The sequence below is a fragment of the Siniperca chuatsi genome, linkage group LG16, assembly GCF_020085105.1.
Source record: "Siniperca chuatsi isolate FFG_IHB_CAS linkage group LG16, ASM2008510v1, whole genome shotgun sequence".
NCBI lineage: Eukaryota > Metazoa > Chordata > Actinopteri > Centrarchiformes > Sinipercidae > Siniperca > Siniperca chuatsi.
In genome coordinates, this window is record NC_058057.1 from 19,715,659 (window position 1) to 19,741,043 (window position 25,385).

Below are 25,385 nucleotides of genomic sequence, written 5' to 3' on the forward strand. Positions count from 1 at the left end.
GCTGCTCTCTCTACATAAGTAAATTGACCATAAATTAAATTCACTTCCCCCAGTGTTTGTGTGTGTGTGTGTGTGTGTGTGTGTGTGTGTGTGTGTGTGTGTGTGTGTGAGTGAGTGTGTGAGAGAGAAAGAGACTAAATGTACCTCTGTGTTCATCTTATAGCTTATGTGCAGCAGGGACATCGTTTTTTGGCACAGTCTCATTGAGTTATGTCAAATTTAATGTTTCTTTATCACATCACTGCCAATGAAGCTAATGCTAAATGATTTCTGTTTACTTATTGGCAGTCATTTGCTCATGTGTTTTGTAGCTTATAGGATACTGGAGGCTATTGGTTTCCCTCTTGTCACTCCAACATATTTGAATTGAATAGTGATTGATAGAGCTAGGAGAATAGGAAAGGAGAGAGAGAGAGAGAGAGAGAGAGAGAGAGAGAGAGAGAGAGAGAGAGGTGGTTGAGCCTATCCGGAGGAAGAAGCAACTAGGGAAGAAGCCTCAGCAGTTGCACTTGCCAAAACGGCTCCACACAGCCAGCAGGCTACACTCTTAAGATTCACCGTTTATATTTGACATCACAATTTTAAATGCATGTTTGAGCCATAGTCGCTCTATCTCTCGCGCTGTCTGTGTTGTGTTGGACACGCGGCTGGGAATGGGATTTTCTTTAACGTAACTTAAAGCCGGCAGCAGTTGTTGGACCGGCGTTTTCAATGCCTCCTCGAAGCGGATTTACAAAGCCTCTCCGGAGCCTGCAATGATATTCAGCACCCTGGACAGAGACAAAGCATTTTAGCACCCTGGACAGCGACTAAGCATTTCAGCACCGCGGACAGAGACTAACCGTCCACTGGAGGTGAGCCAGCAGAGTTGAACAGCAGCTTTTTACTTGTGTTTTCATGTTAGTCGGAAGCAGCAGGCTACAAGAAAAAAAAAAAATCACTGAGTATCACCACAATATGTTGAACGTGCTTGTACTTGTCTCAACGCTGCTCCGGAGAGAGACAGGGTAGATACAGAATCCATTACAAATGTGAATAGTCTATGTTGGGGTGAATAAATTTGAGTTTTTTAGGCAAGTTCAGCCGAGTTTCTATAACCTGTGAGTTTAAAGGAAAAATTCCATCAATGCTGCCACTTTCTACCGGTGTAGTTTGTGACTCTTCCCGCCGCTCTTCTCGATGTTAAACCAGTATAGTTTGACGCTTTGCAGCCTACTAATCGTGAATTCCTGCGGTGTGATGTGGCAAAGGAGGCTGAAGTAATCTCTAAACATTATTATTATCATTATTATTATTATTATCATCCTCATTAGTGCTTTGCTCTTCGGTGTAAAGCGAGCACCCGTTCGCTCTCCGTCAGTTATATTTAAGGCAGCTGTTTATTTTGAAGAGTCAGCGCGTGCCCAGGCAGCAGCGGCTCGTGCCTCCGGTCTGCGCGGTAAATCAGCCCATCCATGTTCTGAGGCCCCCACCACCACCACCCAACAAACACACACGCAGCCAGCAGCTAGCAGTCACTAAAAATATATAACACCCCCGCTTTCTCGCCACACCGATGTTTCAGACTGAGTATCGGCTAATGATCACGAGACAGGCGCTCCTCCCTTTTAACCTATACATTTACATTACATAACATTCTTTGCTATTAATCCAGCGTGATTTACTGAATGTGCAGTCTGTGGGTTCAGCTTTTTTGCTCAATGGCACTTCAACGGGAAACATGGCTGCTGCATGGACCCTTTATGGTTTTTTTGAGGCACCTGTGGCACCAAGCAAGTCCAAAAATTGATCTTGCAGGTTTATCCATTATAATGCTTATAATGTATTGGAGTATGGGTTTGACAAACATCTATAGGTATTTGACAAGATATTTGCTCAAATGATTCATGATTGATTTTGTCAGAGTAGTATTGACCAATCACGTTTGAGCGGGCTTTGGCTGCATGCAGGTAAACAGTCTGTTTGGAGAGCAAAAGAGACAGAACGCATTGGCCGAAATGCAATCTCGGAACCCATCGGCTATCGTCTGACGACAGCTTTTTAAAAAATGTATCTGCATTCAAATCGTCGACATCAGATGATACCCGGTTCCGAGATTTCTAATCAGACTGTAAACAATGACCGGTGCACTGAAGAGGAAGTCTTGGCACGGAAATCCGTTATCCGGATATCCGCTAGCTACTCTGGACACCCCAAAACATTGGCCGTTGGCCCCAGAGGCTAAATAATCAACCAAGATTGATTCATTGTTAGTTAAAAGGCAACTATTTTGCTTTATCGATTCATTGTCTAAGTCCCAAATGTTTTAGTTGACCCCCCGACCAAACACTTTATCGATTCATTAAGAAAGTAATCAGCATATTAAACGACAATGAAAGTAATCATTGGTTGGAGCCATAGTTATATTATAACCCTAATGTTTCAAGTGTTGGTTAATCACATTCCATTCAAGAATTTATTTATTTTCCATCCTTGTAATCCAAGCTGCACATTAGCTGTTGCTGGGATTAAACATGTGACCTTTTGGTTACCAGACTGGTGCTTGAAATTGATGTGGCCACCCAGCTTCCGTTTTCTCACTCCCTCCATGCATCACTTGAACTGTCTGCTACTTTTGTACGAAGAAATTAATTCTGAAAATGCAGAGGAAGAAAAATGCCCATGTCAGGCCTGCTTTGAATAAGAGGTGACCCCCATGATTTTTGCCTGCAGCACTCTAACAGTTTCTGATAGCCCATAACACTCTCAAACACACACACACACACACCCTGACTGTGTAAACCCACAGTGAAGTAAGCCTCGGTTTTTAAAGCCTTGATTTTAATGATGTTCATTAGGATTTTGATTACAGTGAATGTGTGATAACTTGGCTCCGCGTTAAGTGTGTGTGATATGTCGACTCAGACTGTGAGTGACAAGAATTTAGTTGGAGGAAGCAAGACGTGTGAATCATGGCTGAGATGTTGCCACAGGGCTCCACTCCAGTGTCCTTAAAAGAAAGAAAGCACATTTTGATATGCCAGTTTTGCCTCTGGGTTATTAAGCTCTGGGCGCTACTGTATAGAAATTGCTGCTCTATATCATGGGGATGATTAACTAAATGTAAATTAATCTTTCATGCTCAATTTATTATCCAATAAACAGACTATGAATTTGAATTTGAATAGTGGCCTACTGAGGGCAGGCCACACAATTGTCCGTTACCTCTCTCTAAACTGCCTTTGTCTAGTTAGAAATGTAACTCCCAGGGTTGGAGGGCATGTAAGACACTGCATTCAGGGCATTTATCTGGAGGCATTTCTCGTACCATAAAAGCAAGGCCACTTTAAGAGTCATTTGCCACCCAGAGGGTTACTTCTTAGCTGGTCTCCAACTGTGACTCACTGAATAACATGGCACAGGACACAACCTTAGGGTCAGCAGTTTCGAGCCCTCATTGGCATCCAGGACACAGCAGGTTGATGGGTTCTGTTTTAGATTTTTGCATTACACAGATTGCAGATTGAGTTGCTTTTCATGAGTGTGGATTTTACGTGCTCATTGCACAGTGGATCATGTTACTGCATGCCTGGAATTCCATTTATGGGTCTCTTAAAATTCAGGCCCTGCTACAAACGCAATTAAATTCAATACTGCTACAACTACATGACGGGCTTGTGTGAAAGCCATAGAGCAGGCCGAGGCAGTGAACACCCACTCACCCTCCTCACGCCACAACCCCCTTCCAATCATCCTGAAAACCCCTCCCTCTCACCCTGCTGCATAGTGAATTGTGGTCAATTTGAATGATCAACCGAAGACAATCTGGGAGGCAATGGCTGTCACAGAGAATATTAGGCCGCAATGAGCCACACCAATAAAAAACCTGTGTGTCTGGAATAATCATTGTGATTTTTCACTCCCCTGTGTGTTTCTATAGCTCCCTTTGGCACAGATGGAACATAGAGAAATGAGAGTGCTCTGTCTGTGCTGTGCTAGGCTCTACTCTGGGCAAGGTTGTGCCATGCTACGCTAAGCTGTATGGTTCTGTGCTGTGCTGAGCTTCGCTCTGTCATTAGCTGAAACACAGCTGCTGTTGCATCTGATGCAGTAAGCACTCAGCTCATCTCATCGGTTCTCAGCCACTGGTTTTCCACTTCAGAATCACTGTGCTTCGGAGGGCTATAATCTCACTGACATAATGGCATCCACTCCAATCAATAGCTAAATGGCACGGTGAATCAATAGCTAACATACTGTACAATAACGTGGCCTGGGAGTGGCAAAGAGGAAAGCAGCCTGCAGCCATCACATGTTTAACTCTTTGAAAATATACCCTTTAATTATGGATCAAAAATACCAACCTTGTTAAAGAGCCATGTATTATGGATTGCTGCATGATCTATGCTAATGTAAGCACAGCAGTTGGGGAAAAAAACTGGCACCGCTTTGCTTGCTTGCCTCTCTCTCTAATCACTACACATGCAAATACACACACACACACACAAACAAAGTATATGCATCCAGAAACACAAAAGTAAAGCCAAAACTTTGCATTCTTAACAGTGTAAAACCTAGCAGTAAATATCCATGATTGGTCAAAGAACAGATTCACTCTTTTTAAGATGAGAGTAGCATTATATTTACAAAATTTTAGATACTTGTTAAACTACTCCTCCTCCTTGGCACACTTCTGCACAAACCAGAGGTTTTAAAAATCAGGCAAGAAAGTAGTGCTCACACATCCAACTTATTCAGTTAACGGTGTGTTGGCTTTCCCTGAGGAGCTAGAAAATTCATTGGCTTTGTAGGTGTTAATCAAGCTTTTCTTCAAGCCTAGCTAAAATAACTCTAAGATAAAACCTTTTATATCTATGAAGGCAGCAGTAAAAACATGTCTGCAGTTTTATCTGAGAGAAAACAGCTAGAGTGTTTCACATCCTAGAATAAAGGCCCTTAAATTATCCAGCTGTTTGAAATGTTTCGTCTGCAGCATCCTCAGAGATAGTATTATGCACAGCAAAAAGGCATAATGGTTTTGGCAACAAATTGGAAAGGTAACTAGGTAAGGGTCACAGCTAGAGCTCAGTTACTGCTGTTATTCCAATAGAGAAGCAAATTGTCCTGAATGGAAGATAAGAAGTGTATCTGTCGGTATTGCACTTTAACACGTTAAGAAATGATGTTATTAGATCCACCTTCTTAAAAAATAACTGCCACCCTAAATGGCAATTTCTCTGTTGGAGGGCAATTTGGCAATCTGCTCAGTATCTCATAAAGCAGAGTTACCTTAGCTACAGTGGACGTTTATAAATCAAAGACTTCAAATCTGAGAGTGTTGCTAGAGGAGAAAACAAATATGCTGATTTGGATTTTGACCAACCACCACAAGTTTTGAGTGAGAAAGGTAGGTTTTATGGTATCATTCTGCACCATCTGCATGGTGTTTTAAGATTTTTCCTTATCACTGTTTTGACTGTTGGTATTTTCTTGTCACTAGCTCAGCTAATTTGCTTCAGTGGAGTATTGTTGACAAGAAAAAAAAAAAAAAAAAAGTCTTGTAGCAGGAGCATAATTCAGAGCTTCTTCCCGTCCTGTATACATGCAGAAATGTTTGGCATGTCATTACCACAAATGTCACCATATAGCTAGCTGCTAGTGCTATTCCACACACACAATCATATGCACACTCATTCCCCACATACACCTACATAGTTACAGCCACCTATATACACACTTCCACACAATGAAAACCATGCTTTAAACAGAGCGTGGCTGTGCGGGTATATAGTGGTGAAATATTGGAGCCATTGCAGCCCTCCAGGCATGCAGTTATCAGGGATACAGAACTGATGGGAAATCAATCAGCTCAAGTGGAGTGGCCTGGCCTGTGGAGAAGAGAGGAGTCTTGTCTTTTCCAGATGCACACCTGATGTCTGCAGCTCACTGTTCTAAACACTGAACCAAAACATGCATGCATTTACGGTATGTATGTATGCATGTACTGTATGTATACATATCTATCTATTCCTACTTTCTACAAAATCTGCGCATTGTAACTATGATATGGTTAAACACTTGGTTAATTTTAGAGAAAGGTTGTGGTTAGGATTAATATAAGGGTGAACGTTAATTGCAGGTCACATGCCTTGTTTTCCACTTTGCTACATGAAGGGCACACTACTTCCTGCATTAGCTCTGAACCTATCATTGATGTGAGACTGTCATCACCTGAAAAATGACGCCATTGGCCATTTGTTCAAATGCTTAAAATGACCTATGTGCATGTTTTCCTGACAAGCAACTTCTTGTGGCCATGCTAAGAGTGATTGTCCTCTCTTGGGATGATGTCGGGTCAAGTGTCAGCCGTAGATTGCAGTTCACATCTCATCTCCTACCAACAGTCAATGTTGGTTTGTTTTAACCATGACCACAATCTAACCATAACCAAGTATTTTTTTTAAATATGGCCATAGAGCTATAGCCAGGATTGGCCAGGAAGTCCCCACACCCCAGGGACAAAAGATAAATCCTGTAAAATGTTTTAATTATTTGTATTTTTCATATTTTATTTATGGAGTTAACTGATTTTGCACCTGTAAGATCCAAGTATTCTACAGTCATATTTTAATATACTGAGTCCAAAAAATACTGGAACCAGCCTATAAAATATCCAATAAATGTAACTTTTTCCACAAGCCTGATGAAGCGCTAAGGTAAATGCGTTGCTCTTTTCAATGTTAACAAATGATTCTTGATCATATTTTTAGATGTTGAGTGTACGGTTTCTACCACAAACACTTATGGATAAGGTTTTTCTGATTATGTGTTGATTTTGCCGTTCCAGCACATAAGTACATGCAGTGTGCAAAGCTTTTTTTCCTCTTTTTCAAGTGTTACTCTTTAATTGTAGAGTTTATAATGGTCAAATGGGAAGTCGCTTAGGAGGCTACTGACAAATCGTGTTTTTCTCATTTAGGTATGTGGACGTGTTGATTATTCTATCCCTCTACTTTTTTGTTTGCTCAGCTCAGTGTAAAGTGGGCAATTCAGTGTGAAGGCAAACAGCAAACCGATCGGTTACATCTCTATGTCAACCTCATATCTAATTCATGCAATATTTTGTTGCTCTGCGGCTGCGTATATGTGCTATGAGGTGTAATGGTAGCAGCTTTGGCCAAAGCTGAATCACATACAAAAATGAACAGGGGAAGGTAATGTACTGTAGCTGGAGGCTATAGAGGATTTAAGTGTCCATAAACATTAATATGTCATATTATCCCACAGAGACTGTTTCCTTTATAACGATTTTAAGTAGGAATGTAAACCCATTTTCATGCAGCGTTCTCAATGGCTTCATCTTGACGGGAGGCAGGGACAGAAAGTGTGTATGTCTGTTTATGCTCCATTTACATTTTCACATTTTACTGAAGCTCTTACAGGAAACTGCTTACAACAAGCGTAACCTTACCGGCTTAAATGCCTGGACTGTCAGCATCCACATAAATCTAGCAGCATGTGTGTTTTGCTGTGAATTCACATGTGCACGTACATGCTTTCATGTATAACGAGCGTGTCACAGTAGTGCTCCTGCTTCTGGTACTTAATACTATTAGACAGGAAATAAACCGTATCGCATGTTTGGCTCCTGTTTTCATGTGTTCGCTTCTCATTTCCATCCTCTCGTATCATTACTGCAAGTACGTGCACCTGTCCAGATGGTAGGTGTGTGTATTTGTGTGTGTGGGTGTGTGTGTGTAATACATTTCTGTGCTCTCTGTATGAGTCTATTTCTTCCTGATTGTGAGAATACAGGATGTGTGCATGTGTGTAGGAATCTTCTTGAGCATGTGTTTGTGAGAGTATGTGTTAGCTTGTATTGGTTTGTGTTTGGATATGTGTGTGAGTGTTGTTGTGAGGTTTTGTGCTTGTGCTTAACAGTGTGTGTTTGTGCATTTGTGAGTGGGTAGGAAGCACCCTACCAGTGACAGGGAGGTGTCAACTCTGAATCATTATCAACATGAATCACTTTGTGCAGTAAATAACTTTTAATTTAACACTAAAGGCAAGGGAAATCAACAGAGCATTTTAGAGTGAAAAGTGTTATGATATTTTCCACTTCTTTGGCTCTGGAGTTCTGTTAGTCCAATAGTGAAAGCTAGATGGGTAGCAAATTAAAGGGAACACAGAGAAACATAACCAATGCACATACAGGGCACAAGGGTGTCACTGAATGGCTTGATGAGTATGGAAAGTATGTGAATCATGTCATCACCTTTTCTTTAGCTAAAAAAACAGACTTGTTTTGAGATAATCCAATAGGTTTTGAAATGGTTTATTTAAATTAGGAAGCAGGAAAATTTTCTCAACCCATAAAGGAACACTTAATCCTTCAGTTCGTCTGAAAATTGAAAAAAAAAACAAACATCAAAATTGGAGATACATGAAGCAAAACCTGTGAGCTCTTTATGGCAGCCAACTCAAGTCTGTCGCTACACTCACATGGCATACTCCTCTCACTGCAACATATATCCAGTGCACCCTTTCAACCAAGTGTACTTAAGCTGTCAGTGCTCTGCTCACTCTTTGCTGCCATGCCTGCTGCCACACCGCTCACCTGAAAGCTATATGCTGTCACTTGCTGCTACTGTTGCTGCCACTACTTCAGTTCATATAGTATTTCAAAAGCCCCTTCGTGACAGAACATCCACCTGTAACATCAAAGACTGCATTCTCCCCGCTCCCTGCTGTGCTGAGCTTTGTGGGGAGCCACAAGTTTAGAGCTTAGGCACCAAACATTTATGCTGTACATATTCTTTATTAATTGATCATGTATTCCACATTAATTGACTAACTTAAATGGTTTTCACTGGGCAGCGATGATATGCTATGGCTTTTACAGTCACCAGATCTCAACCCAATTGAACATTTATGGGAGATTTTGAAGCAACATGTTAGACAGTGCTCTCCACTATTATTATTAAAACAGCAAATATACTGTACTTTGAAGAATGGTGTTCTTTCCTCCAGTAGAGTTCCAGTTACTGATAGAAACTATCACAAAGAGCATTAAAGATATTCTGGACATTTTTATCTCACATCTCAAAAAATGGGGTCATCAAAATTTCATAGTATGTTTCATAGTGAGTTATGACATTTTCCATTTTTTCTTTTAGTGAGAGCTAGGTTCATATCAGGATCCCTGGGTGACAAGAAGACTTGGCCTTCTGGTGGCCCCGCCTGTGCACTGGCATGCTGGTTAAGAAGCAAGATGAATGGAGAGCATCTGGAAAACAAGCTGATCTGAAAATCAGCCAGACACAGTTTAATGCAAAGTATACATCAAGGGCCTGGGTGTGTTTGTGTAAAGTGTGAGTTTGAGATGTCCTCAAAGGGGAATCTGTGAAGCTGTGTGTGTGTGTGTGTGTGTGTGTGTGTGTGTGTGTGTGTGTGTGTGTGTGTGTGTGTGTGTGTGCACGCACGTGCACACATGCATGGTGATATGTTACACCATATGTCTGTCTGTATAGTCTACATGTGCACATATGTGACAAATTTCACCCAGCTGGAGGACACAAAAATATTATCATAATAATATAATAACACAGCACAACATATTGTGCTGACAGTATCCTGCTGTACTGTTTATCTATTTTCTAATGGACAAAAACAGCCAGAGCGAAGGTTATATCAGCTAAAGCACTGTCCAAGCTGAATGCATGCAGAAGATTATAAGGGAACGGCATTGGACCGTCCTCTAAACATGCTTATTAGAGCAAGTTGCAACTGTTCCTGTAGAAAATACTGTTTGGACAACCTTTGTCAGAGCTGGCGGTGCTGTGCAGGTGTGGTTGTGTGTAATTACAGTGTGTGTGTGTTTGCTTGTAATTAAGTCAGGCCCACGGAGTCAGCACCCAAGCTAGTCTAGGTTCCATGTGCAGCGCTCCAAACAGAGGCTCTCATGATTTAATTACCGCACAAACATACACACACATGCACGCACAGAGTGCAGTGAGCCAACAGACCATGTCTCATACTCTCTTGTATTGCTCTCTGTATTCCCCTCTCGTTTGTCACTTGCCGGCCTTTGCCAGCCCTCCCTAAATTCAATGGCTTTGTGAGGTGCAGGAGGGTGGCCACCATGGCAGGGAATTAACCCTGTTATATGGGGCCATCTGACCCGTCTGTAGGACATTATTGCCTGTGTGTTGTACGTTTCAGCCCAGAGAGCGCAGTAACTGTTGTGTATATCAGCATTGTTACCGATCGAGCCTGACGAGGGAGAAAAGTCAGACTCCCTCGGCCAGGCTGAAGCTAGGACTGGTGGACTGATTAGTCCACAGCGGCTGCTGGTAGTTGTTGCTGGGGGGATAAACGTTGCTTCGGATGACTGTGACTGTGGCTCTGAAAGGCAGAAGCAGCTGCTGCTGTGTCACTGCCCCTGGGCTGTGGAGGGGGACTCTGGAGATACAGGGCTCCTCTCTCCTCCTTCTCCCCCCTCTTCTGTTACTCCTTTCCTCTATCTCATCTCTCCTCACCTCACCTCCCTTTCTACCCCTCCTCCCTCTCTCCATTCTTTCTTTCTTTCTCAGCAGCACTTAAACACCAGCACCAACAGGCAGAAGATAATGCACGGACACACACTCACCCAGCAGTGATGTACTCTCACGTGTACTGCTTCGTTTTCTGTGTGTGGGCTCAAATACAAAAGGCTTGTCCTTCTTATCTTTGCCTGTTGTCTTTATGCCTCTGTGTGTATGTGGATACACACAACACACAAGCATACTTATGCACGTTTAGGAGAAAGTAGTGGAGAATTATTCTACATACAAAAGCTTGTGGGTTTTTCTTGTTTTCAGTGATGAGCAGGTTTTTTTTCCCCACTGGCCTGTCTCTCAACTCAGCACGGCACTAATAGGCATTCTGCAAGCCACTCTGCTCTGCAATTAGCCGAAAACCATGGGAAAAACATTGATAAACAAAGATGAAACAATTCACGCCTTGCCCGTCACAAAGGCCTCAATCGAAGTCAAATGCTATTATCATCCCAGCCATGCATTTCGGCAGGTGGAAGCCCACTCTGCCAAACAAACACTACTATGCCCTTCAAACACATCAAACAAAAGCAGATGTAAGTGCCTGTTTGTTCAAACACTTATTAAAAGCCCATATAGTCCATTTATGTGGGTGTTGTTACTGGAACTGGAGCTAAAGCGGTGGTGGGTGCTTCATCCTTGTCCACACAGTGCTCTGGCAGTGTGGGCCCGAGGCTGCTGCCCATAGTTTCATGTCAGAGCCAGAGACAGGGACTGCAGCCACCACCAGGGCTGAAAAGCTCCATCATCCAGCAAACACGCTCATCTATCCTGAGCTGGCTACAGAGTAAAAGAGATGGCTCGAGGAATTAAAAAAAAAAAAAAACACATGAATTGTTCTCTCTTTCTTTTCTCATTGGCTTTCTATCTTTCCTTCATCTCCCATTCTCTAGATTTCTCTCATTTCAGGCTATTTCTTTCTTGAACATGTTTACACTTAATGAAACCCGACCAGCCTACTCCCTGAAGCCTGACGTCTTTGAACATTATTCTTAGCCTCAGCAGATCAATATCAGTAAGTTCCCTGTCCGTCTGTTCGCAAAACTTTGTAGAAATTTATTTTTATTTTTTTTTACCACAAAAACTCTTTGGAGTTGTGTGATGAAACCAGTAACATATGGGTCCTCCAGTAGTTTTTTCCCCCCTGAATGCTGTCAGGCCAAATAATATCTCTTGTATCTCATATAGCTCTTAATCTTTCACCAATAATTGAAGTGTAAAAATAATGAAATGCTCACATTCCCAATCACAGCAGTCACTCAGTGATGCAAGTTGATGGAAATCCAATGTGCAGGCTGGAAATTGGACGAGGGGCCGAGTTGCATCATAGCAGCAGACAGACAGCATATTGTATTGGTCAAACAAGTGCTCTGCTGCCATTCTGTTTACATCAGAGCTGGTCAACAGGAGTCAAGGAGGTGAATCGGAGGTTGACTGGTGCCTTGCTTCACTGGACTCAGTAAGTTTTACAAGGTCTCTGTCAATAGCTGTGACAAGCTACAAGCGACATTTCTGCACTCTTGACTGCACTGGGTCTGTACACTGAAGCTCAATGGGCAGAGCATAACACTAACAATTCCCACAGGGCCCACACAGTAAGTAAAAATACAGGAATAAAGTGCAGGTAGAAAAGAAAATGAACTAATTATGATGGATAAGAGTAAGAACACCTTAAAATAAACAAACTAGAAACTTGTAGGAATACTAAAAATTATTTTTTTAAAAACATGCAGCAAATAGGATTTTACTAATGTCAACTGTAGCCCACACAACACAATTCATCATTGCTACTTACTGGGAAAAAACAGCAGTATCCACAGACATTGTGCCTGTCCCTGTTGTTTGTGCTTTGTGAGTCAAGATTGATTGAAGAAAATTTTATTTAAAAAAAAAGCACTTTGAGATTAATCAATTAGTCAGTCAACAGAATAAAAATTGGCAACTATTTCAATTATCAATTAATCGTTTAGGCAAAATGTCAAACATTCCCTGGTTACAGCTTCTCAGTTTGGATTTGCTGCTTTTCTGTGTCTTATTTGATAATAAACTGAACATTTTTAGCTTTTGGACTGTTGGACTTGATAAATCAAGCAATACGAAGACGTCAGTTTAGGCTTTAAAAGGATGCTTCACCCCAAAATCAAAAATACATATATTTCCTAATAACTGTCTCTTTAAGTAGTCATCAGTTGTAGCCCTAATGTACGTTAAAGTGCATGCATATTTCAGTTTGTGTAGTTAAATTGTGCAAACCTCTGGGGAATTAATTAAAATGCTGTTCAAGTATTATGCAATTTAAGAAATTGTATATCAGTGTTGACAATATGAATTAAATGACTAATATTTCTGTTATGACTGTCATTGATCGGGGGAAAGAAAGAAATGAGGAAATGAGGTGGGCCAAACATTAGATACACCTCTCAATATAAAGCAGTCTAGATCAACACATTGCAAACTACAACCTCAATAATAAACATACAGTTAAATACCTCTCTGACAGCATCAATCAAAACTGATTATCTTTGTAAATGTACAATTTACGGATCCTGCATTGGATTGCATTAGATTTTACAAGTTTACTTAATAAAGTGGTCACTTAGTGCATATTTTGTGTGAAATTTGGGGTTTGAAGTTTATATTGAACATAAACAAGAATTAATTGACTGAAATGAAATTCTGTTGTGTAGAAGGCGAGTTTTCCCATGCTGTGGCCTTGGAGTCTTCTGTATTAATATTAAAAACTAGTTTTCACAGATAGCCACCCCATTCTTCATTCCAGAGCAGACTTACGTGATTCATGATTATTGTCCGACAACAGCCTTACATTATGTTCCCCTCCCTCCCTCCAGCCCTGTCTCCACATCTGTGGTTTCTGCCTGATCAATGTGTGTTCTTAGCAACTCCATCTCTTTCTAATTAAGATATTTCACTGTGTTCTCCACAAGGATTTCACAGAAAGGTCAAGCTGACTATTCTCCCATTTTGATCTCAGAGTGTTCACAAAGGTCGTGTTCGTCACGACAATGACGATCCGGGCCCAGTATTTCCACGTGACAAAAATGTCAGTGACTGATGACATTAGGGGTTTTGGGAAGTGTGAGATTTTGGCCCATGCCTCGCTCAACACGCTCCAACTCCATCAGACTCAGTTACTGGCGTAATCACCTCATGTTTCATCAGAGCTTTCCGATGGGACAAATGATCGCTATAAAACACAAGGAAACAAATTAACCACCGGTGTCAAGATTTTAATGGTTCCAATTAGTCAACACTTTGGGGAATGTGCATTATTAAGAATGATGGTGTGTCCCTTCCAATCCGTAAATTCCACCTAGTTTGCACCAGTCAAAACCAATGTGTCCAACAGTTTCTACACTTGTCCTACAGGCCTAACTTTACTGTAACTAGTGTTGTTTAAGTACACTGTACATGATATGAGAGCAGGGTATTCAATCAGACTGACATCACCACCCTAAACCCAGACACACACACACACACACACACACATCTCCACATGCCAACAACATAACTGAGGCTTATCCTGTTTTCATGCAGAAAAGGATAGCTGCTAAATATCCAGACAAATATATATTTAAGGCAATTTTCTCAGCTCTGTCTGCAACTTGGTTCATTCCTTGCAGGCGTTGCCCATTAGTAAACAACTCACAGAAACCAAGCCAACTGGATAGCAATATTCCACACTTAAACTTTTTATTACTTTGGTTTCCTCTAGCTTGCTATCAGAACTGAGATTTGTGATTTGAATGCACATCTGCCAGCAGCTCCTGACTGATTTGTGCCCAGATTACATCCTTTGGAACGTTATTCTTTTGGCACCGTCTCCCTTCTCTGCAATGGTCTGATTCCAGACAGAGACAGTAACCAATCAGTTACCCTTAGCAGGCTTTCCAGAGGTTGTGGAGCCAGCCAGAGCAGCTTCTGTTTTTCTGTCATTGTATAGATAGGGCAATTTCTTGTTTGTTTCCTTTAAAAACATTAAGTACTTTCAACTACAAGTGTAAAACATTTTGCATTTTTAAGAGTCTACAGCCACACTAGCAGCTCGGTGAGGCTGTGATGCTCATTGTAAGGACTGTTAGATATATAAACCAAAGTATTGGACACATTGAAATTTTGTACTGATGATGGCGCTAGATGAAAAGTTGAGAGATCACCACAGTTCACAAAAACCATGAATGTCTGCACCAAATTGCACGCTAATCCATCCAACATTTCCCTCTGAACCACAAATGTAAACCTCATAAACCGCCAGAAAAAGTCCATTCAGGGAATCACCAAAGTCATTAGGATCTATTCTCTGGTTACCATGAATGACTGTACAAAAAATTGCGCCAATCCGTACTGCAGATGTAGAGATACGGTATTTCACTGGATAAGTGAAATTTTGCCCTGCCAATGGAGTAAAATAAAAATTCAGGGGCTCACCAAAGTCAGAGAGATTCATCCTCTGGGGACTGATGCAAAATTTCGCTACAATCCATCTGATAGTGATTGAGATATTTCAATAAAATCCACAAATGTCAACCTCATGGTGGAGCTAGAGGTAAAGTCAGGGGATAATCAAATTCAGTAAGATTCATCCTCTAAGGAACATGAATGTCTATACAGACCAAACAACCAACATTGCCATCCCCAGAGTGTATAGCTGCTTGCACAGCTAAGACTATAAAAAAACGCGCTATAAAAAGAAGGGGGGAAAAAATTAAGTTTGTGACAATGAATATCCTGCCCTCACTTGAACCAATTATAAAACAAGCACAGAAACAAATTAAAAGGATAACTTAAAGAGCAGTCTGAGTTAAATAACAACAAGCTTGCAACAAGGAGAAAAACAATAATACGTATACAGTTAATGGGAGAAAGGCAAATAAAATAAATGTATTCACTTTGCAGAACTAAATCTATTAAAAATACCTCTCAGGCCCTGACTGCGTGCCATTGCATGAGTCTGCCGATTTAGACGTACTGTATTATTTGGCAAAACATTAGCACACATTTCTAGGAAATTCTGGACCTGTGTTAGCAGAATATAACGAATAATAGCTGCTGTTTGCTGCAGATATTACACACCCCAGGCCCATTAGCCAAATGGCACCGGAATAAATGCCTTTGCTCCACAAAGAGTCAGTTGGCCTCAGAGGTCTGGAAATGGCTGGACTGCAAAGGATCTGATTGAGCCTTCTTATTGATTGTCGAGAGTATGTTCGCCCACATCTGGTTTTAAGGCTAAGCCCCGGCTAAGACCCGCACCATGTGTACCACTAACCAGTACCCACCTCCAAAAGCTCCACCATCTTTTTCTCATCCACCCCACCCTGGCTTCTGGAGCTCTACACTGCATGCAAGAGAGGGCAGATGAGGGCTCTGCCTCCCCCGCGCCTCTACTCGTATCGACGAAGAGGCTTGTCAACTTGCTGTGCCACATAGGGGTCTTAGAGGGTGAGGTGCTGCTCTTATATCCTCACCCTACCTACGCCCCGAGCCCCACCTACCTCTGCTTCCTCAGCTAAAATGCCTTGAGGGAATAGAAAAAGGGCAGAGGAGACAGACAGTAAACAAGTGTGTGTGTGTAAATGATAAGATGGATGTGAGTGTGTGGGTGTGTTTGAGCGTCTGTGCATGTGTGAGACATATTTGCACGTGTGGGAACTTGTGTGAGGCATGTTTGTGTGCGAGCGAGAGACATGGTATGTCAGATTTAAGTAAAACCGTAGAGAGATAGAAGCAGAGGAAGAGACTTAAAAGCATGCCACCGCCGCCGCTGAAGGTGTGCGGCTGTGTGTGAATGATAGAACGCTTGTGTCGCTCATCGTCTTTCTGCTCACGGCCGCGGTTAATTATTCACCGGGGTTGTGCTACAGAGATGAACTGAGGGGCTCTGGGATAAAGGCACTGGAGGAGGAAGATGAAATTATAAAATCCTAATGACGGAACTCTGGCTGAATGGTAATTTCTTAAATTGATTTTGAAGAGGTGCCCAGACAGAACCGGCATGGAGAGACATTGAGATGAGGTGAGGGAGAGGATTCCTCCTTCTCTCTCCTCTCTCTTTCACTCTCTCTCTGGACATGTTCCAGCCCTCTTCACCTCTGGCCTAATCTTCCTTTTTATCCCACACTTAAGCTTCATCGCCACACGTCTATCTTTTTGTTTCAGTCTCCTTTACTTAACCTCAACTTCTCACTTCCCATGTTTTCTGTTCACATACTTCTACGATGTGATTATTTCAGTAACTATTATCTCATTTTTATGTACAGGACCTAAAGTCTCGATCCTCTTTGAGGTGAACTGCAATGTGGTTTATTTGGACTGAGAATGTAATCTGAACCAACTGCAGAAAATGAGCATGAATGCATTTCAGTTATAGTGTAATGGAAGTCAACATCTGATGGCCAATGGAATAAAACCAAGGACAAATCTGTAGTGATGCTTATATTCAGATATTTCTTTAAAAGTTGCACTGGTATGAATGACAGAGTGCAGAGAAGCCCATCATGTACTGTACTTTAAGTATTATATTAATGAATTCCCACACATTTCGTATTGGTGGGGAGGTACATGACATCACACACTATTGATAAATAGCTGCTTCATTGTAAATAATTAAATTGATGAAGGCACCACAAAATGTAATCACATCAAAAGTACTAGTTTTACTGACACAAGCAACCATTCTATACAAATGACCAGCACTGTCTAACATTTGAAGTAATACATCGTTGTGGCATACACACTTCTTTGCTTTCTTTTCAACAGTGATATGAGAAGGTTGAAAGTCACACATTGTTGTTTTTACATGTTTGTTCATCTTAATTAATGAGCTTTAGATGTGTTGATAGGCTTAATTTTTGAACTTTGGAAAGAGCCAGGCTAGCTGTTTCCCCCTGCCTGCAGTCTTTATGCTAAGCTAAGCTAACCACATCCAAGCTCCAGCTCTATTTAACTTAAAGACATGAGTTTGGCATCAGTCTTCTCATCTCACTCTCGGAAAGCAAGGCAGTTTTAAACATCTTTGAACTATTGCTTCAAACAAATAAACATGAATATGTACAACAAGTCAATTCATTTTTGTATTGAGAAGTTTCACTGCTGCTTTTGCCTTTATAAAAATGGATGGCCACAACATTAAACGTACAAGTCATCTGATTAGTTGGTGATGTTTGGCTCTGCTAGATTGCTGGCATTATAAGAAGTGAAGTTTGCTCTTGAGACCCGAGTAGCCTTTTATTGAGTTCACATTTCAACAAACGTTGAGCAGCTTTCCTCTTAAAATCCATACAGTCAGAATCTAACAGCCATGAACTGTTAGATGTGATAGCCAAGAATAGTAACATCATTAGCATGTTAGCTGGTCCAAGGGAATGTCTGAAATGCTTGTTTGCACCATGTATACTGTACCACTTTCTCTCTTTACAACCACTACCTAATCATTTTATTTTTGAGCATGGCGGTATAGCCTCTAGGGTAGACAACTGGTCTTGTGACTGAAAACCATCAATAGAAGCAGCTAGAAAAATGTGGGAGGGGAAGTTAAATGCATATTCTCCTTGCACTCAATAGCTACTGTTAAGTTGCCACTGAGTCAAGCACTTAACCTCCAACCGGTCCGGTGGAGTAGCTCAGTGGATCTGCATAGATGGATCAGAGGAAGCTGAGTTTATTTGAACTAAACACATCCTTCCTTTTTTACTCTACTTTTATAGTTTTACACCACCTGTGCAAACACAGCGCGTGCATTCACACTTCAGCACACACGCAGACATACAAACACACACCTCTTTGATCCTCCCTCTCCGAATCTCCCTCTCCTTCTGTCAGTTCCCTTTAGCATTTCTCCCTCTCCTCCCTGTCTATCTTCTTTCTCGTCCTCTGTGACCACCACGCCATCCTGGCCAGGCCTGTTACCCTGTTATCCGTGCAGCGGGCCGCAGAGGAGAGCGAAAGGCGCAGTGATTGACAGAGATAAGGCCTCTAATTAGAAGCAGTTATTGGGGGCTCTGGAGGGGGCTTAGCTTCCTGGCAGGCAAAGACAGAGGAGACAGAGACGTATCCAGGGCGCCCAACCCCTCCGCAATTAGACACACATCTGCTATCAGCGATCAGCTCAGTGTCCCTGGAACGGGGAGACGTTCGGCAGCACGTTGCCTGTCAATGTCATTCATTGTCCCTTTTCCTTCCCTTGTACAACCCGCTGCCACCCCACCTGATGGATTGGGGAGATACTGATAGTGCCACGCAGACACAAACACACACACGCACACACACAGTGCAGCAAGTGTGATGAATATTCATACAGAGTTTTAAGCACGCATGCAGGAGGACAGAGAGAGGCAAAGAGGCAAATACATAGTCATGCATATACTGCCTATAGTGTGCACATATGTTCAGTCATGGCTGAATACACTCATGCAGAGAGTTGAGTTGCCTAAATGTATCTCATGATAGGTCTTGTAAATGGTGCATGTATAAATTCATACAGTACACACATCACAGACATCACCAGAGGATGTGTTTAAGTAAATGGAATAAATGTACATACAAACAAGAATAGACACACACACTCCTAACTGTGTATGCACACATTTAACATACCATTAACATGTAGAATCCTGACTCAGTACTCTTACTGCAGGCTTTGAATTTACAATGCGAAAGTACAATCAGCTTGCAGAGATTTTACAGCCCAGGCGAAATGTCACATCATCTCAGCGCCAAGTTTTATGACTCTAATCTTGGTGGCTGACACAGACGAAGCAACCACTAGCATGTTCAAAATGGAATAATAGTACATTATGACACACAAGAGCATACATCACGGGAGTTCTTTGCAGCTGGAGTGTGGTGTCGGATAGAGCCAATTTATGAGCCGATATGTCTACAGCCTAATTCCAAATATGAGGGAGCCGTCATTTGAATAATCTACACCAAGGGAGCGGAAGGCTAAGGGATATTTAACATGATGAATAAGCCGGAGCCGTACAACTTGTGCTATCTGCTAAGGTCTTAAATCTAGAGTCCAAGCCAGGGGTAGAGGGGTGAGAGTGTGGAGTCTATGTGGTAAAAGGCTTTTAGAGAGATAGAAGAGAGAAAAGGCCAGACAGTTGACCTGAAGGATAGGTTCAGGAGTGAGACACAGGGGGCCGGTTACACATAGACTGCAACTAAAGAGATTTCTCAACAGAGACATCAGCTGAAAAGGAAAATTAGTCTAGGAACAGGCGTAATCCATGTCTGTGAAACTGGCCACGAGTGTTTTCTCTCCAGGGAGCCACATCTTCATTATAGCCCTGTTCTTCAATATCACACAATAGTCTCTGCCAGGAGACCGGTCGCCTCAGCAACAAAGGAATTTGGCTTTCACATGCTTTGTTAAACATGCCATGCCAGTTGGCTACTCATCCTCCTTTGTGCATTACTGTTTTAAATCATTATTAAAAAATATTGCATGTTGTTGAGGTTCAATTCTGAGTCTAAGCACTTGTTCTTCCTCTCTCGCTATGTAAATATAAACAGCATGAGCTTAGCCTTGAATAAATGACCTTGAGCGAGGTCTGAGCCGTGAAGGCTCGGCATAATAGGGAGCAGGAGAAGATTGTTAGCTCTGTGTGGGGTGAGGAGGGCAGAGTCGTATCCCCTTAGCACAGGTCAAACAGGCTCTGTGAAATAAGGAGGGAATCAGGACAGCAAAGACGTGGAGGCAGAGGGGGAGACAGCGGCAGAGAGGGAAGGAGGGGAGGAATCTGTGAGCTCGCTCAAGGAGAGAAATGGGAGAATTGGAGCATTTCCCCCTCGTGGATACTCAACATTTATGACCAGACAGAGAGACAGAAAGAAGAGAGAAGAAAAAAGACAGAGTGTGTATTCTTCATGCCTGTGTTTGTCACTCACACTGATGTTGGTTACCCAGTGCAGCTTTAGAGTTAGGCACCTCTCTTTAGCATTTTAGGCAAAACCCTTCCTCTACTGCTAGCTCTCCAACTCTGTCCTGACACATGAGTCATCTTAGTCCAGGCGAGGGAGAACTGAGGTACAGAAAATTAAACTACTTTTTTTATGCCTGCTTGAATTATAATAGACAGCCAAAATCGCACCACTTTTTAAGCTAGTCTCTATGCAATTTGCCTCAGCTAGACATTATAAGTTATTTATGTCTTTTTGAAAAGGTCAAACATCATACTGGGGTTATTTTTCCACAAGGTAAATGTTTCCAACCCTATTGGCAGACAAGAGCGTCAATACTGAACAATTCTACAATATCTGCGCATGGCAACTATAGTAAATTAAGGGCAAGATTGTGGTTATGATAAATAAACTATGATTAATGTATTGTTGGGGTTCGGGAACTAAAACACTGGGTTAAGGTTAGGAAAAGATTGTGGTTATGGTTAATAAAACAGCGAATGCTTAATTGCAGGTCTGTGACTGGACACCAACATGCTACACGACTATTCACCACACCAAACACCACAACTTTACTTTCCACCTCGCTACATTAAGGGCACAGTACCTCCTGCTTTGGCATTGAACATTGTTGGCACGTAAATCATGAGGTGCAGAACTGTCAAAATATGAACGTAATTTCTAGGGATTCTGGGCTAGTGTATCTGCTACTGAACTAACCAAGAGCCATTTATCTACGGGGGACCCATGGATGATTTCAGTGTTTGTGCTTTAAATCATTTAATAAGTAATAAGTACTTTGTATATTTACTATATAGGAAATATAAAATCTGCAAGAAAATATTGTACCCACTACTTTTGTTGTATTTCTTGCTCAGTCATTTAGCCTCTCTGTGGGTTTGCCTGTCTGTGTTGACCTTATTAACTCCATGACGTAGTGACACATTTGCACAGTATCACACGTGTACAGAACGCATGTTTAATACTAGAATTTAGAAGTACCTTCCTGCTGCTTGCAGGATATAGCAGCTCTGTCACTGTCTCATTATTATAATTAGGGAGCTCTAGCATGTTCTGCTGTTAGCAGGCTACTTTTGTGCTGCCTTTTTCTGGCTCCTACTCTTGTTAAGATGCATTTTATATTTCCAACTTTTGGTGTTGTGATAATTTAAAGCGTTGCTTGTGATGTGCCGAGGCACTGCAGTCTCAGAGAATCTGTGACTGTGAGGCGGAGTGAAGGCTGAGTATTTATGAATGGCCTTTAACAGCAGGAGAGAGATGAACTGTTGGATTTTCCCTGCTCTCGTTTCTTCGCCTGCTCTCTCTTTCTCTCTGCCTCTCAGCCCCCACCCCAAGTCAGTGTGCAGCATCCCATTGTATGTGACATTCAGCCTCAGTGTGAAATTCAGCAGATGGGTAATTTTGTTTGTATGGTTAGTGTGGGTGTGTGTGTTTGTGTCTGTGTATAAAGAAAGAGTGGGTGAGGGAGAGCTAAAGAGCATGGAATAATTTATGACCGCTGTACCCTATAATTAGCAAAAACTAAATTGCATGTCAATGTAGGAGGCAGTTAAATAAGGCTCTGCGTCTGTCAAAGGACATTACAAACCTCAAAAAGAAATACAGTAGCAGTGTATTTCCACTGACTTCCTCTCTGAGCTGAAAAAGTAGGATTGCTAAAATAGGAGCCCATGGCCTGAATGATTTTAGACCCAGTTTGGCGAGACCAAACCGCCAATAACTTGCTGATGAATTGCTAATTCTCAGTTACTTTTTGGCTTTTAATCTGTTAATAAAGGCAACAGCACAGCCCAAAGGCAGAATCACATTTGGAAACACCAAGCACATTCTGAAGAAAAGACAGCAAATTGCTGTTTTTTAATTCTTCCTCTACACACTCTGTTGCCTATGAAAGTGCAGGCTAGCCTGAGGTTTGTGTGTGTATGTGTGTGTGTGGTATACATCAGCGTAACACTTCCACAGATGGAGGCTGTTCTCATTTGAAAAGGCTGACAGCAGTTGGCTGATTGATCAGATTGACTTTTCAGCTCACAACAACCCCCCAAGCTTCATCTGAGACCTTGAGTAAGGACAGGACAACACTTTTTCTCGCTGTTTAAATCACTTCATGACGCAGTGTTCACAATACAACTCAAGCACCTTTAGATATAACAAGAATAAGACTTAAAATAAAATGTTCAGCTTTAGTTTTTTTAGCAAAACATAGGCCTAAACATTGAAGAACAATCTAACTATGTAGTTATTTTTTACAGTATAATAAACAATTTTCTCATGAAAAGTAGGCTACATTATGCAAGATCAGAATGTAGAATATGGTCTTGAAATATGGGTGTAGACTGATGGCTCAAGAAATCTGTCAAATAATAATCGTGCAAATTTCATACATATCAGAGAAATGTATCATAGTAGATTCAGAATATACCAATTTCCTATATATTTACCTTTAATATACATTTAGACAGCATAAAATATAACTTACACATTCAAATCTGACAGGAAAGTAGTTTGAGCATCTTCGATTAAAAACTTAACACCTTTCCGTCACTGGCTGTATCTGCTCCTTGGATTTGCAGTTTCTAAGTAAGAATCTGACCATGTCGCGATCCAGTTTATGTCACAGTTTACATTGATGCTGTGACTGGAGAAAGTTATTTGCCTAGTTAGCATGTCATAGCCTTTATGCTGACTAATCCTCCTGTGGATGCTAGTGTCCACAGATGTCATATTTTAATTTGAAAAAAATAATAAACTTTAAGAGTTTTTAGACATATATAAAACTACTTTTATGTAGGGAAGATGTTTGGCTTTTTGGTACTTTAGTAACCAGAATGTGTATTTGGATGCACTGACCTTCAAAATGACATGAACTTAATCACAGCTTCCTGCAGATCAATAATGGTGGAAGTGTAGGCAAGCCACTGGTTGTTCATGACAATTATACCATACACATTAAGGTGCAGTAAGCTACACATTAAGCACTGCTGTGTGTTTTTCAGCCCCTTGATGCACATAACATTTTTTACATTACAATATATTGTGACATATAGCCAGCTCAATACTTGTGAACCAGAGAACAGCCACAGTCCCCTTTGCACTCATTTAATATCCTCAAGCCTCAAGACAAAAGGTGGCTGGGCCTTTGCCAGGTGGGCCCTTGTTTCCTTCCTGATTAATAGAGGCTGGTGAATTCAGCGACACATTCCTATAAATTGTTACGCATAAACTTACATTTGACATATGTTTTACAAACAGGCTTGTATGAAAATTGTTTTTACAAGCTTCTCTCTATATTTCACAGTTTAATTGCTCGCAGTCACATAATTAATAGCTCAGATTTTAATTGCTTATCTTAATGGCTCCTTTGCATTGTTGATTGTTTGTAAATTACTGCATAGCATTGTTTGAAGAGCATGACATAACAGAAGTTTATTAGTGTGCCCCATCTGCTTGGGGGCCTCTGTAAGGCTGTTTATATCAACAACCTGATGTTCATCATGTCATTCTTTGATGCATAGCTTCAAACCTTCCTAACTGATAAGAAGATGCCTGCACTAAGAATAGAACATGCTATTATCATTAAGTGGATATCAGTGGTGCTTGATGTACTTGAGAAAGCCCATTCTGCGGAAGGGTCTTGTTGGCGCACTAGTTCTTGCACACAACAAATTGTTAAATGGATAAGCCATTTTAATGATTCCATAAAGTGACACCTTTTAGATGTGCCATGATTCATTTTCTTTTAAGTACACATAATGAAATACCTGACCCCTAATTGTCAATGAATGTCTATTATGGATGCATATCTTGACACACTGGCTCTAAGGACACCCATCACAGATCACTATATTGTAATACTAGCCCTATGGCTAACATTGTGGACCACTATCTTGCAGCACTGGTGTCAGGAAACCTAGTATCACAGATTACAACTTTGCCAAATTCTGCAGTCTCCTCATTGCTCTTTGGCTTTTGGATCAGCATGTTGCACAAAGTTCTGCTGGTGTTCAGTGAGGAAGGGTGACAGTTATTATGGATGGCATGAGCTGCCTAATAAAAGAAGTAGATGTTTGCTTGTTATCTTACACTAATTTCACAAGCTTAGTTGGTTTAGTTCTTAATAGTAACTTCAGTATTGTTTCTGTCTCTTGCTGATTAGACCGCTACTCAGGTTGACGTTGGGAGGAGCTACAGCGTGGAAGATGTTACTTGATAGCCCATGACTGTGTCTAAAATCAAGCCCTCGTTCACTCATTCACTACTCCCTACATGATGGACACTTAAGAGTTGACTCAAGTTAGCAGTAAATTGAGATTTCAGATGCTTAGTAATCATCACCGAAAGGTGTGCATGCATCTATACAATGGTAGGTATGTGAACCCTGCACCTTCTCTGTGAGAATAGGACTCTTGGAGTGCTATGTGCAGTCAGTAGGGAGTAATAAAGAATCAGTATTTGATTCCATTTTTCAAGTAACTTGCCCAACGCTGCTGTCAATGAATATGTATGTGTGAGAGCTGAACAGCTACTGCTTCACAATTGCAACACACAGCCAAATTATCCCATTGACATCAATTACCCATCAAAAACTGCACACTCCTGAGCAGATTCACACCATAAGCTACCACAGACTGTTCACTATGACACAGCCCATAATTGCTAGTAGAAAACACTCATAAGACCTGGAGGAAATGCCCGGTCTTATGGAGAGTATGCGCAGTAAAATTATCACAGTTGTACAATTATTTTGGTTTTGGTAAAGTTCCAGTAAGTAAACATAAATTGCATGAATCCTTTTTTGAGAGATGCACAGCACTTCTAAACTTTAGTCATACCCAACCACACCTCCGCGGAAGCAGTTCCCAAGAAATG

At 41.4% G+C, this 25,385-nt stretch overlaps 1 protein-coding gene across 1 annotated transcript in view; it reads left to right on the plus strand.

The window, feature by feature from the left end:
• The first annotated feature begins 468 nt into the window (after nt 1-468).
• Nucleotides 469-25,385, plus strand: part of tmem121ab (transmembrane protein 121Ab) — a 38,031-nt gene continuing 13,114 nt past the window's right edge. Inside the window, exon 1 of the mRNA XM_044169867.1 lies at nt 469-854. The gene's annotated coding sequence lies outside the window, so the exon portion shown is untranslated. The remainder of the gene's footprint in view (nt 855-25,385) is intronic.